At 42.5% G+C, this 15494-nt stretch overlaps 1 protein-coding gene and 1 non-coding gene across 2 annotated transcripts in view; both read right to left on the reverse strand.

Annotated features, from left to right (window-relative positions):
• Positions 1-15494, reverse strand: part of PAFAH1B1 (platelet activating factor acetylhydrolase 1b regulatory subunit 1) — a 106030-nt gene that overhangs the window by 29948 nt on the left and 60588 nt on the right. The gene's annotated exons all lie outside the window — the stretch shown is intronic.
• Positions 6121-6224, reverse strand: LOC117068124. Its single transcript, XR_004430985.1, has one exon. It is a non-coding gene; the product is annotated as a small nucleolar RNA U13 (small nucleolar RNA).

Below are 15494 nucleotides of genomic sequence, written 5' to 3' on the forward strand. Positions count from 1 at the left end.
CAAGCAATTCTCCTGCCTCAGCCTTCTGAGTAGCTGGGATTATAGGCACCCGCCACCACGTCCTGCTGATTTTGTGTATTTTTTGCAGAGATCGGGTTTCATCACGTCAGACTCCCAGAGTGCTGGGATTACAGACATGAGCCACCACGCCTTGCCAATAATAGTGTTTTACAAACTGTATACTCTAGCATTCTAAGAATGAAAAAAGTTCTAAGAGTTCTGTAACCATTTTACTTTCACTGCTCATATGAAGAAAAAACAAGGTTAAGTCAAAGGCTGATGAACTGAGATGTTTTCTTACTAGACCCATTTAAACAGATACACTAATAGCCAGGACAATCCTAGCAAAAAGAACGAAGCTGGAGGCATCGCATTACCTGACTTCAAACTATACTACAAGGCTACAGTAACCAAAACAGCATGCTACTGGTACCAAAACCGACATACAGATCAAGGGAACAGAACACAGACCTCAGAAATAACACCAAATATCTACAACCATCTGATCTTCAACAAACCTGACAAAAAAAAGCAATGGAGAAAGGATTCCTTATTTAATACATGGTGCTCAAAAAACTGGTTAGCCATACACAGAAAACCGAAACTGGACCCCTTCCTTACACCTTATACAGAAATTAACTCAAGATGGATTCAAGACTTACACGCAAAACTCAAAACCATAAAAATCCTAAAAGAAAACCTAGGCAATACCATTCAGGACATAGGCATGGACAAAGATTTCTTGATGAAAATGCCAAAAGCAACTGCAACAAAAGCTAAAATTGACAAATGGAATCTAACTAAACTTAAAGAGTTTCTGCACAGCAAAATAAACTATCATCAGAGTGAATGTGTAACCCACACAATGGGGGAAAAAAAGCCCATCAAAAAGTGGGCAAAGGATATGGACAGACACTTCTCAAAAGAAGACATTTATGTGGCCAACAAACACATGAAAAAAAGCTCAACATCACTGATCATTAGAGAAATGCAAATCAAAACCACAATGAGATACCATCTTATACCAGTCAGAATGGTGACTATTAAAAAGTCAAGAAACAACAGATGCTGGCAAGGCGGTGGAGAAATAGGAATGCTTTTACATTATTGCTGAGAATATAAATTAGTTCAACCATCATAGAAGACAGGGTGGTGATTCCTCAAGGAAGCAGAAATACCATTTGACTCAGCAATCCCATTACTGTGTATATACCCAAAGGAATATAAATCATTCTGCTATAAAGACACATGCACACTTATGTTTACTGCAGCACTATTTACAACAGCAAAGACATGGAACCAACCCAAATGCCCATCAATGACAGACTGGATAAAGCAAATGTGGTACGTGTACACCCTGGAATACTATGCAGCCATAAAAAGGAATGAGATCATGTCCTTTGCGGCAACATGGATGAAGCTAGAAGCCATCATCCTCAGCAAACTAACACAGGAACAGAAAACCAAGCAGTGCATGCTCTCACGCCTAACTGGGAGTTGAACAATGAGAACACATGGACCGCAGGGAGGGAAACAACACACACCCAGGTCTGTTGGTGTGGGCGGGGGCCAAGGGGAGGGAGAGCATCAGGACGAACAGCTAACGCATGTGGGGCTTAAAACCTAGATGATGGCTTGATAGGTGCAGCAAACCACCATGGCACACATTTACCTGTGTAACAAACCTGCACATTCTGCACATGTATCCCGGAACTTAAAGTAAAATAAAAATTAAAAAAAAAAAAAAGATACACTGAAAAGGCTAAGCTTGCATATTCAAGGCAGCAATGGAGATAACATGCATTATTCTAAAAGGTCCAGGGGCCCAACAAATCTGAGATGTCTGCAGGGCTGTTGCAGGCTCTGTGAAGGTAACACAGAAGACCAGGCAGTATCAAGCATGACACCACCAGGCACACACCCGGAGTCATCTTTACTACTCTCCTCCAAAAGCCATCTCTCACACCACCCCAGGCTATACCATTTTAGATAACAAGACGAAACTTGTTATAGTCTTGGGAGAGTATGTGAATAAAATTTATTTCCAGGGCAGAAATATACAGGGGATCATTCTCTAAGCTGGGGCCATAGGATATCAACCAAGTCTCAAACAGGTATCAAGCTTTCCTAAATTTTTTTTTTTTTTTAATGGAGTCTCACTCTGTCACCCAGGCTGGATGGAGTACAGTAGCATGATCTCAGCTTGCTGCAACCTCTATCGCCCGAGTTCAAGTGATTCTCATGCCTCAGCCTCCTGAGAGTTGGGATGACAGGCGAGCACCACCATGCCCAGCTACTTTTTTTTGTTATTTTTAGTGGAGACAGGGTTTCATCACCGTGTTGGCTGGGCTGGTCTCGAACTCCTGGCCTCAAGTGATTTGACTGCCTTGGCCTCCCAAAGTGCTGGAATTACAGTCATGAGCCACCACACCCGGCCAAGCGGCCAAGGCTTGCCAATATTTTCTTTCTTTTTTTTGGGGGGGGGGGAATGGAGTCTCACTCTGTTGCCAGGCTGGAAGGCAGTGGTGCAATCTCAGCTCACCACAACCTCACGATTCTCCTGGCTCAGACTCCGAAGTAGGTGGAACTACAGGTGTGTGCCACCACACCCCGCTAATTTTTGTATTTTTAGTAGAGATGCGGTTTTGCCATGTTGGCCAGGCTGGTCTCGAATTCATCATCTCAGGTGATTCGCCCACCTTGGCCCAAAGTGCTGGGATTACAGGTATGAGCCACTGTGCCCAGCCAAGACTTCCTAAATTTGTATGCTACAATACCCTACCGAGTCTTCAGGCAAAGGGCAGCACAGAAGTGATGAGTTCCTGGCCATAGGTCTTATACCTCTCCAACCTCATGTACCCTAAGAAATCTGTCTGACAAACTGCCATTACCATCCTTCACCATCACATTTTAAGATAACTACTTCCAAAAGGTAGTTCAGGATTCAACTACTACCAATCTTGAGACAAGTACAAGTTCAGCAAGAGGTTATAATGAGACCTTATCCACGGCAGAGACAAAATGAAGAAGAATGAAATTCAGGCAACTCCGCGTGAGTGGAACTTTATCTTCCCCATCAAGCAAAAAGAACCCTGTACCTGGTATACCAGCCTGCTGGCTCCCATTTCTTTTCATCAGACGGCTGGGTCTGAGGTAACATCCTGATACATCCTCCAGACCACAGCAGCAACAAAAGCCAAAAATGATCTACCAAATAAGTATACCACATTGCATTTTCAAAAGACCAAAACCAAATAAATAAACAAAAAATATGCATTCCTGTTCATTCTCGTATTTGGATTACATTTCTTGAGTAAGAGAAACACAAAACAGCGGGCAGTCACTGAACAGCTGTTTTCACCTCCACCCTTTTTTATTGCGTTTCCCTCTTTACCCTTTAACCTGTTCAGAAAAAAAACTTTACTGAAACTAAAATACTTAAAGGTCTGAGAGAGAAAGGGGGTTGGGGGAGTGGGAGAGAATGTCACACTAACCGGGCTGAACTCCTAATTATGTTGTTTTAAAGTTGTTACTATATTATTGACTGACACTTAGAAAAAAACTGCATGGCCTGCTACAGGCCAGAGGTCAGCTACGTTTCTAGAGACAGGGAGATTTTGCCTTAGTCGTTCAGCATAATTTACAACTGTGAGGTCCTCTCAGGATATATTCCTGTAAAAATATTTTGCATTATTTCAAAAACTCATAAGGAAAAGTCACGTTGTACAATAAAAGAGATAGCCAGTACAACTGTCATGTATTGAATAGTTTGAAACATTTGTATTTTTAAAATGTAAACCAAAATTTCACTATAAAACATGTAAAGAAAAAAGGAAAGACGAAGAAGGGATGAATGTCTGTTATTCCCAGTTTTATACCAGGGAATATAAAAGAAGGTTAAGTTATATATGGTCCCTTGCCTACTAGGGATCTTGTAAACCTATCGGAGGAGCAAAATAAAAGTTACTGAAGTCTATGAAATTTAATTCAAAAACAAGAGAAAAGAGACTGAATGGAAGAATCTTTTTATAAAGGCTAGATGCTAGGCCTTAAAGGAAGTAGTACGTATTACCTACAGAATGGTACATTATGGAGATCTCAATGTTTATCTAAAAACATCTGATCAAATTCAACATTCTTGGCCAGGTGCAGTAGCTTACGTCTGTAATCCCACCACTTTGGGAGACTGAGGTGGGTGGATAACTTGAGGTCAGGAGTTTGAGATCAGCCTGGTCAACATGGCAAAACCTCAGCTCTACTAAAAATACAAAATTAGCCCAGCACGGCATCGCAAGGCTGTAATCCCAGCTACTTGGGAGGCTGAGGCAGGAGAATCACTTGAACCTGGGAGGTGGAGTATTGCAGTTAGCCAAGATGGCGCCACTGCATTACAGGCTGGGTGACACAGTGAGACTCTGTCTCAAAAAACAGAAACAAATTCAACATTCTTGATTTTAAAACATTCCTTATTAACGGAAAGGTCTTCATTAAGAATGTTCATTAACATCAGGAAAAAGAAATCTCTCAAACCTTCAACCAATAAATCTAATAGTTAATGGCAAAACACTAGAAACACTTGTGTTAAAGAACAAGGCAAAGATGCTATAATCATTACCAAGACTTAAAACTGCTCTAAAAGCAATTTATCTAAAAAATAGATTTAAAAAATTAGAAAAGTGGCATTAAAATAATGAGAGAAATGGCTAGAAAGAGAAACAGACTATGTAGGACATTCAAGGCAAGAAAAAGCAATTTAATGAAAGCAGTAATTTTAAAAGACCTATTTATCAGAAGTATCAGAAGTATACAGGCAGATTATATGAAACAGCAAACTAAATAAAGGAAGACCACTGTATAGTAAGTCAAGCCCTAAAAAACAATGAAGATCCCTTAAAATCAGGTCATATTCATAACAGGCATCCCCAGAATTATCTGATTAAATGTAGCTTCCAATTATTGATGGAGCAGTTTTTACTTTGCACTGAGCAGCAGGATATTCAATTATCTACAATACTGCTAATAACGGATTTATATTTTTAGAATTAGGATAGGTCAAGTCATAGTATATGGTTGTCATTCCATTGCTACCTGATGAATCATTTACTTATCCCGGGCCCCTTTCCTCACTCTTCAAAAACAAAGAGAGATGAGGTCTTGTTCTGTTGCCTAAGCTGGAGTGCTGTGGCACAATCATGGCTCACTGCATCCTTAAGTTCCTGGGCTCAATGGATCCTCCTGCTCCAGCCTCCTGGGTAGCTGCAACTACAGGCATATGCCGCCATAATCAGTCATTTTTTTTTTTTTTTTTTTGAGACAGAGTCTCGCTCTGTTGCCCAGGCTGGAGTGCAGTGGCCGGATCTCAGCTTACTACAAGCTCCGCCTCCTGGGTTCACGCCATTCTCCTGACTCAGCCTCCCCAGTAGCTGGGACTACAGGCGCCCGCCACCTCGCCCGGCTAGTTTTTTGTATTTTTTAGTAGAGACGGGGTTTCACCGTGTTAGCCAGGATGGTCTCAATCTCCTGACCTCTTGATCCGCCCGTCTCGGCCTCCCAAAGTGCTGGGATTACAGGCTTGCGCCACCGCGCCCGGCCCTTTTTTCTTCTTTAAGTAGAGATACGGTCTCAATATGTTACCTAGACTGGTCCTTTTTTCCCCTTTTAAATACCTAATTTCGGCCGGGCGCAGCGGCTCACGCCTGTAATCCCAGCACTTTGGGAGGCTGAGGCAGGTGGATCGCAAGGTTAGGAGTTCAAGACCAGCCTGGCCAACATAGTGAAACCCCGTCTCTACTAAAAATACAAAATAATTAGCCAGGCATGGTGGCAGACGCCTGTAGTCCCAGCTACTTGTGAGGCTGAAGCAGGAGAATCGCTTGATCCCAGGGTCGGAGGTTGCAGTGAGCCGAGATCACGCCACTGCACTCCAGCCTGGGTGACAGAGAGAGACTCAATCTCAAAACAAACAAACAAAAACCAAACGAAAAAACCCACCTAACTGCATCCCATCCTTCAGCTGACCTCCAACTCCACAAAGAAAATAGAAGCTACTCAGCATATAACTTTCTCAATGTAGTTACTTGTGTTTATGGCACTGCTTTCCTCTTCTATTTTTTTTTCCCACATCAGTCGGGTAATGTGACAACATTATAACAAGGTCGGAGGGTGGCACATCTTATACATGTGTGTGAACACATCATCATCACACTTAGCAACTACAGAATAATCTGCCTTCCTCTTCTATAATGTGTTTTATTTTTTATTGAGACACGGTCTCGCTGTCACCCAGGCTGGAGGGCTGTGGTGCAATCTCAGCTTACTGTAACCTCTGCCTCCAGAGTAGCTGGGCTTACCAGGCATGTGCCACCACACCCAGCTAATTTTTATATTTTTAGTGGAGACGGGTTTTTGTCATGTTGGTCAGGCTGATCTTGAACTCCTGACTTCAGGTGATCCACCTGCTTCGGCCTCCCAAGGTGCTGGGATTACAGAAGTGAGCCACCGTGCCTGGCCTACCATGTGCCTTCTCTTTCTAATACAATTCTCTAGAATACCCTCCATCTTTCAATGAAATGCAATGTGATGTGGTATGTAAAAGGGCTTTGTATGAATTTTCCAGAAAGTCAACAATTTTGACCTTGATCATATCTTGATCTTTATAGATGCCTACATTTCACTCTTATAAAAAAGTTAACATATATACATATATATATATATATATTATATATATATATATTTTAAATGATGAGCAATTTCATTCTGGAAATCAAAAATTTCCAAAGAATAGAAAGATCTAACACAGGCTGGGCATGGTGGCTCACACTTGTCATCCCAGCACTTTGAAAGGCTAAGGTGGGAGGATTGTTTGAACCCCAGAGTTATGAGCTATGATTATGCCATTGTGCCACTCCAGCCTGAACCCTGTCTCTTTAAAAAAAAGAAAGAAAAAGAAGAAAAAAAAAAGCCGGGCAGGGTGGCTCACACCTGTAATTCCAGCACTGCGAGACGCTGAGGCAGGCAGATTGCCTGAGCCCTGGAGTTCAAGACCAGCCTGGGCAACATGGCAAAACTCTGTCTCTATAAAAAACAGAAAAATTAGCAAGGCATGATGGCACACACCTGTGAGTCCCAACAACTTGGGAGGCTGAGGTGGGAGGATAGTTTGAGCTCGGGAGGCGGGGGCTGCAGTGAACTAAGATCGAGCCACTGCACTCCAGCCCGGGTAACAGAGCCAGACACTATCTCCAAAAACAAACAAAAAAACACACTGAGAATATTTTAATCCTCCTCTGAAGACTCAGAGGGCCTTTTTAATTTTTTACCTTAACGCAATAATCAGAAACAATAGTCACTGCATAGAAAGTGAAAATATAGGCAATATGATTAAAGATTCCATCGTTATTAAACTTTTAAAGCTGAAAAGACAGGCCAGGTGGAGTGGCTCACGCCTGTAATCCCAACATTTTGAGAGGCTGAGGTGGGTGGATCACCTGAGGTCAGGAGTTTGAGACCAGCCTAGCCAACATGGTGAAACTAAAAATACAATGAGCCGGGTGTGATGGTGTGTGCCTGTAATCCCACCTATTCAGGAGGTTGAGGCAGGAGAATCGCTTGAACCTGAGAGGCAGAGGTTGCAGTGAGCCAAGATAGCACCACTGCACTTCAGCCTAGGCGATAAGAGCAAAACTGTCTTAAAAAAAAAAAAAAAAAAAGGCCAGGCGCGGTGGCTCAAGCCTGCTATCCCAGCACTTTGGGAGGCCGAGACGGGCGGATCATGAGGTCAGGAGATCGAGACCATCCTGGCTAACAAGGTGAAACCCCCACCTCTACTAAAAAAATACAAAAAACTAGCCAGGCGAGGTGGCGGCGCCTGTAGTCCCAGCTACTCCGGAGGCTGAGGCAGGAGAAAGGCGTGAACCCAGGAGGCGGAGCTTGCAGTGAGCTGAGATCCGGCCACTGCACTCCAGTTTGGGCGACAGAGCCAGACTCCCGTCTCAAAAAAAAAAAAAAAAAAAAAGAAGTTTAAAGACAACAGGGACATCAACATGTAAGCTGGAGAGAAACAGCATATTAAATAGTTTATGTTTAAATGTATAGTTACTGGCTGGGCACAGTGGCTCACGCCTGTAATCCCAGCACTTTTGGAGGCCGAGGTGGGTGGATCACAAGGTCAGGAGATTGACACCATCCTGGCTAACATGGTGAAACCTGTTTCTACTAAAATTATAAAAAATTAGCCAGGCATGGTGGCACCCACCTGTAATCCCAGCTACTTAGGAGGCTAAGGCAGAAGAATCACGTGAACTCGGGAGGCGGAGGTTGCAGTGAGCCGAGATTGCACTATATTCCAGCCTGGGCAACAGAGTGGGACTCAGTTTCAAAAAATAATAATAATAATATTTTTTTTTTTAAATAAAAAATGTATACTTACTTTGACAGTAAATGAAAATACATAGGTGTTTTCATAAATATAAACATAAACATCTGAAATTTAGATTACAGTTATAGTCTTTTTTGTTTGTTTGTTTATTTTTTGGGATTGCCTCCCAAAGTGCTGGGATTACAGGCTTGAGCCACCACGCCCGGCCTACAGTTATAGTCTTATTTCAACCTTACTATCCAATTCATTCATGTACTTTGCTTCTGTGGCCCCATATTAATAAAATTCAAATTCACACAGGTAAACAGTGCAAACAGTACCTGGATTTAAACAGCTCAACTTGCAGTCTCAGTTATTCTGTAATTAAACTGAGCCAGAAGATTTAAAAAGGAGTGGAAAACACCCGTTAGAAAGCTGAGTCACTAACAAGATCTAAAAATTCCTTTCATGCCTTTCTATAGATCACAAAGTCAGGCAAAGAGTACCCAAATCTTAAACTAAGCCCTAGAACTATCTGGCATCTGACACCACTGCATGAACATGTGCAGCTATGGTATATTCCCAGGTACAACGCGAAGAGCGCGGGCAGGGGCAGACCTTCAGTGTATTTCACACAGGCCAGGGAAAAACCACTCTCCAATCACTGCCAAGTATGTATGATGTTCAAACAGACTGACAGGAGAAACCCTGAATACCTCAACTAACCGCAGGGGTCAGCTTTTTAAAGCAAGAAAGCAAACAACAACAACAAAAAAACAAGCTTAAAAATATATTACAGTCATGAAAACACATGGAGAAATGTTTTTTGGTTTTTTGTTTTGTTTTGTTCTTTTGAGATGTAGTCTCACTCTGTCGCTCAGGCTGGAGTCAGCGGCGCAATCTCAGCTCACTGCAAGCTCTGCCTCCCGGGTTCACGCCATTCTCCTGCCTTGGCCTCCCGAGGAGCTGAGACTACACACGCCCGCCACCACACCCGGCTAATTTTTTGTATTTTTTTAGTAGAGAAAGAGTTTCAGCGTGTTAGCCAGGATGGTCTCGATCTGCTGATCTCGTGATCCACCCGCCTCAGTCTCCCAAAGTGCTGGGATTACAGGCGTGAGCCACCGCGCCCGGCCAAGAAATGTTAAGTACAGATTGCTAAGTCAACACAGCCAATCTGAAAAGGATACATGCTATGTAACTGTAATTTTCTGGAAAAGACAAAACTATGGAAACAGTAAAAATATGAGGGTTTTAGGGAAGCAGGGAGGGATGAATAGGTGGAGGCTGAGATGTTTAGGGCAGTGAATTTATTCTGTACGATTGATGGATATTTAACATTAGGCATTTGTCAAAACCAACAGAACATACAACAAAAAGTAAACTCTAATGTCAACTGTGGATTTAGTAATAATGTGTCAATGTTGGCTCATCAATTATAATAAATATATCACATAAATGTGAGATGGTAACAGTAGGGAAAACTGGGAAAAGGCAAAATTAAGAGGTGGGGCATGAGAAAAGGCATATGGCACCCTCTACCAAGCCACTCACTCTATTCCCAAATCAAAATTCCTATGGAAAACATTTAAGGCTTTTTGGGAAAATAATTTCAGAGAAGCAAGGTGGTTTACAAAACAAAAAATTTAGGAGAATTTATCACCTCATATTGAGATGTATTTTCCTTTTGTTTTGCGATGGAGTCTCACTCTGTCACCAGGTTGGAGTACAGTGGTGCGAGCTCGGCTCACTGCAGCCTCTACCTCCCTGCCTCAGCCTCCTAAAGTAGCTGGGATTACAGGCAGGCGCCACCATGCTCAGCTAATGTTTTTTTTTTTTTAAGTAGAGATGGGGTTTCGCCATGTTGGCCAGGCTGGTCTTGAACCCCTGATCTCAGGTGTTCCACCTGCCTCAGCCTCCCAAAGTGCTAGGATTACATGCGTGAGCCACCGCACCTGGCCAAAATGTATTATTAATATAAAGCTACAATAATCAAGAGTGTTCTTCTGGCTCCTGAAAGCACAGCAAGTCCAAAAACCAATGCAAGGTTTTATAAGAAGGTGTTTTCAGATCAATAAGGAAAGGACTATTCAATAAATGTTTGGACATGTGGATAATGACTCAGAGAAAAAGCACTTGGATCCCTTCCTTGTGTAATCAACAAACATAAATTCCAGATGGCTTAGACATTACTATAAAAAGAAATGAAAACAAAAATGCCTTAAGAAAGTAAAAGTGAATACTTATGTAGTCATGAATTGCAAAGGTCTTCCTAAACATGAATCTAAAGGTAGTATCAAGGAAAAGACAATTTCACTCTGTAACACTTCTTTGCAACATGACCATGAGTGACTTAGTACACTAGTCCTCTTACGAATTGACAAGAAAAATGTAAACACTACAATAGAAAACAAAACAAAACAAAAATGTAGCAACACCCCAAACAGGCAATTCACAGAGTAAGAGAATGGCATTATACACACAGAAAACGTTTTGAACTCACAATAATTTTAAAGAAAAAAAAATTCTATCAATTGTAGGATTACTTTTATATACCCACATAAAATTTGATTTTTTCAATTAACTTACTTTTTTTTTTTTTTGACACAGAGTCTTGCTCTGTCATCCAGGCTGGAGTGCAGTGGCACAAGACCTCCCCGGATCCTCCCACTGAAGTCTCCCAAGTAGGTCCCAAGACCGTGCCCAACATCCCCGTATTTTCTTTTTTTGAGATGGAGTCTCACTGTCGCCCAGGCTGGAGGGCAGTGGTGCAATCTCAGCTCACTGCAACCTCCACCTCCCAGCTTCAAGTGATTCTCCTGTGTCAGCCTCCCGAGTAGCTGGGATTACAGGTGCACACCACCACGTCTGGCTAATGTTTGTATTTTTAGTAGGGACGGGGTTTTGCCATGCTGGTCTTGAAAATCCTTACCTCAGGTGATCCACCTGCCTCAGCCTCCCAAAGTGCTGGGATTACAGGCTTGAGCCATCGCCCCTGGCTACCAGACTATTTTATAAACAAATTTTTTGTAAAGATAAAATCTTGCACCTACATTGCCCAGGCCCATCTCAAACTCCTGCCTCAAGCAATCCTCCCTCCTTGGCCTCCCAAAGTACTGGAATTCCAGGCCTGAGTCACAGTGTCTGGCCTGTTTTAAGGCCTTTCTTCACACAGAAGTTTTCTATTTTGATACAGCCAAACTTACCACTCTTCCTTTTGTTTCTACATTTTATACCTTGAGGAAGTTCGTTTCTACCCAAAGTCTATCCTTTCTCTACCACTCTGTACTGTTATTCTGTATGTGTTTGACATTAAGGCTTTTAACAAGACCACCTCTCTCCCAGGCTACATTTCATCAACGGGCATGTCTTTGAACGCGGTTCCCCTAACCTATTTGCCTATTCCACATTAATAATATTTGTGTATCTGACAGATTCAGTTCCTTTCCCATCTATCATTTAAAATATTTTATTTTTCTCTTCCAAATGATTTTTAAGATCAAGCTGGTCAAGCTAATGAGAAATTTAGTTTGAATTTTGATTGGGATTGCATTTTATTATTTTAAGAGTTGTGATATCTGTCCAATACTGACTTGTTCATCCAGAAACAAGGAAAAAAAAATCTTTTCTACTACATTATCCAATAACAAGAACAGTTTATTCTTTATTTATTTTGAGACAGAATCCTACTGTTGCCCAGGCTGGAGCGCAGTGGCGCGGTACCCGCTCACTGTAACCTCCCCGCCTCCTAGGTTCAAGCGATCCTCCTGCCTCAGCCACCCAAGTAGGTGGGACTACAAGCACACACCACCACGCCTGGCTGATTTTTGTATTTTCAGTAGAGAAGGGGTTTCGTCATATTGGACAGGTTGGTTTTGAACTCCTTATCTTAGGTGATTCACCTGCCTCAGCCTTCCAAAGTGCTGGGATTAAAGGTGTGAGCCACTGCGCCTGGCCAAGAACAGTTTATTTTTGTATGCCATCTTGTTTCAGGTCACCATACTAAACCCATTATTATTAATATTTTTTGAGACAGTCTTGTTTTGTTGCCCACGCTGGAGTGCAGTGGCATGCTCTCGCCTCACTGCAACCTCTGCCTCCCAGTTTCAAGCAATTCTCCTGCCTCAGCCTCGGCATCCCAAAGTGCTTGGATTACAGGTGTGAGCTACCCCGCCTGGCCCTGAACCCATTAATTCTAACTGTTGCTTCCCTTAGGTTGTCCCTGTAGATGCTGTCATCTATAAATGTTTGGTTGCTTCATTTCCAATATTTCTAATTCTTTGTATTGCCTTACTACATGAGCTGGAATCTCAAATACTTAAAACAGATGCAGAGATACAGGAACTCTTAGTTTCTTGCTGACTTTAATGGGAATGCACCTACTATTTATACTTTAATGTTATTGTAAATTTCTGGTAGGTAGCCATAATCAAGTTAAGAAAATACCCTGTTATTTTCTACAGGTTTTTTTTTTTTAAACAATCAGGAATGGGTACTAAAAATATATCATTTTCTACATCTTTTTGGATTAATCATATGGTGTTTCACTTTTTTTTTTTTTTTTTTTTGAGATAGAGTCTCACTCTGTTGCCCAGCATAGAGTGCAATGGCACAATCATGCCCCCTGGGCTCATGGTCTTCCACCTCAGCCTCCCAAGTAGCTGGGGCTACAGGTGTGCGCCACCACGCCCGGCTAATGTTTTGTGTTTTTAGTAGGGATGGGGTTTCACCATGTTGGCCAGGCTGATCTTTTTTTTTTTGAGACGGAGTCTCGCTCTGTCTCCCAGGCTGGAGAGTGCAGTGGCTTGATCTCAGCTCACTGCAAGTTCCGCCTCCCGGGTTTATGCCATTCCCCTGCCTCAGCCTCCTGAGTAGCTGGGACTACAGGCACCCGCCACTTCGCCCGGCTAGTTTTTGTTTTTGTATTTTTTTAGTAGAGACGGAGTTTCACCGTGTTAGCCAGGATGGTCTTGATCTCCTGACCTCGTGATCCACCCGTCTCAGCCTCCCAAAGTGCTGGGATTACAGGCTTGAGCCACCGCGCCCGGCCAAGGCTGATCTTGAACTCTTGACCTCAAGTGATCCACCTGCCTCAGCTTCCCAAAGTGCTGGGATTACAGACGTGAGCCACCATGCCCAGCCATAAATTTATTCATGTTGAACCAACCTTGTAATCACGGGGAAAACTGTATTTGGTGATAGGGTCTGGCTGTGTCCCCACCCAAACCTCATCTTGAACTGTAGGTCCCATGATCCCCACGTGTGGTGGGAGGGACCCAGTGGGAGGTAACTGACTCATGGGGGCGGTTTTTCCCATACTACTCTCATGACAGTGAGCTCTCATGAGATCTGATGGCTTAATAAGGAGATTCCCCCTTCACTCGTCTCTCATTCTTCTCCTTTCTGCCACTATGTGAAGGACAACATGTTTGCTTCCCCTTCTGCCATTATTTTAAGGTTCCTGAGGCCTCCCAGCCATGTTGAACTGTGAGTCAATGAAACCTCTATCCTTTATAAATTACCCAGTCTTGGGTATGTTTTTATTAGCAGCATGAGAGTGAACAAATACACTTGGCCATGCATAATGCTTTTCATATCCTACTGGATTCCACTATTATATTATTTTGTATGTTTATATCTGAGTTCATAGAAATAATTAGACTGTAACCTTCTTGTTCTCCTTTTTGAGACAGGGTCTTACTCTGTCACCCAGGCTGGAATACAGCGGCATGATCTCGGCTCACTGCAACCTCTGCCTCCCAGGTTCAATATATTCTCATACCTCAGCCTTCAAAATAGTAGCTGAGATTACAGGTGTGCACCACCAAGCCCAGTTAATTTTTGTACTTTTATTTTATTTTTTTGAGACAGAGTCTCACTCTGTCTCCCAGGCTGGAGTGCAGTCCCACAATCTCGGCTCACTGCAACCTCCACCTCCCGGGTTCAAGCAATTCTCATGTCTTAGCCCCGACCCAAGTAGCTGGGACTACAGGAGTGCACCACCACACCCGGCTAATTTTTGTATTTTTAGTAGAGATGGGCTTTCTCCATGTTGGCCGGGATGGCCATGAACTCCCGACCTCAGCCTCCCAAAGTGTTGCGATTACAGGCGTGAGCCACTGTGTCCAGCCACATTTTTTTATTTTTAGTAGAGCCAGGGTTTCGCCATGTTGGCTAGGCTGGACTCAAAAGATCCACCCACCCTGGCCTGAGTGCTGCGGTTACAGGTGTGAGCCACCATGCCTGGCCTTGCCCAGTGTTTCTATGAAGGTGGTGCCAGCCTTATAGAATAAGCTCCTAAATTTACTACCTTTATGTCCCAGAAAAGACAATGGAATGTGGGAAGTAAATGGTCCTTAAGATTTGAAAAAATTAGCATCTAGGCTTAAAAACTGCCTGGGCTTGAAGTCTTTAATGTTACAATGTCCTCTATATTTAATTATCTGTTCAAGTTTCCTACTATTTCTTGAACCAATGTTATCACATATTTTCCTAGAAAAAGCACCCAGGTCATTTAGATTTTCAAATTTATTTATTTATTTATTATTTTTTGAGAGTCTCACTCTGTTGCCCAGGCTAGAGTGCACAACCTTGGCTCACTGCAACCTGTGCCTCCCAGGTTCAAACGATTCTCATGCCTCAGCTCCTGAGTAGTGAGGACCACAGGCGTGTGCCACCACACCCGGCTAATTTTTGTATTTTTAGTAGAGATGGGGGTTCACCATGTTGGCTAGGCTGGTCTCAAACTCCTGACCTCAAGAGATCCACTGCGCCCGGCAGATTTTCAAATAGGATATCGTACTCTCTTAAGTTTGAACATCATCTGAGTTCATTTTATGTTGAATTTCTCATTCCTATATAGTGCATTTATGTCTTTTCTCTTTATTAAATTGGTTTGTCTATTTTACTGGTCTTTTTAAAAAGCTAGTTTTTGGTTTTATTAATTAAGTTTACTGGATTATTTTCCATTTTATTAAGGTCTGCTTTTATTATTAATTCTTCCCCTTTTCTGCTTTCTTTAGACTTATCTTGTCATTCTTATTCTTAAATTGAATACATAGTTCATTTCCTGTCATTATTTTTATAAAGATTCACTGAAGACTTTCTGTAGGCTATGGTGGCTGTATCTGGTAAGTTT

Source organism: Trachypithecus francoisi, unplaced genomic scaffold, assembly GCF_009764315.1.
Source record: "Trachypithecus francoisi isolate TF-2019V2 unplaced genomic scaffold, Tfra_2.0 Lachesis_group20, whole genome shotgun sequence".
Lineage (NCBI taxonomy): Eukaryota > Metazoa > Chordata > Mammalia > Primates > Cercopithecidae > Trachypithecus > Trachypithecus francoisi.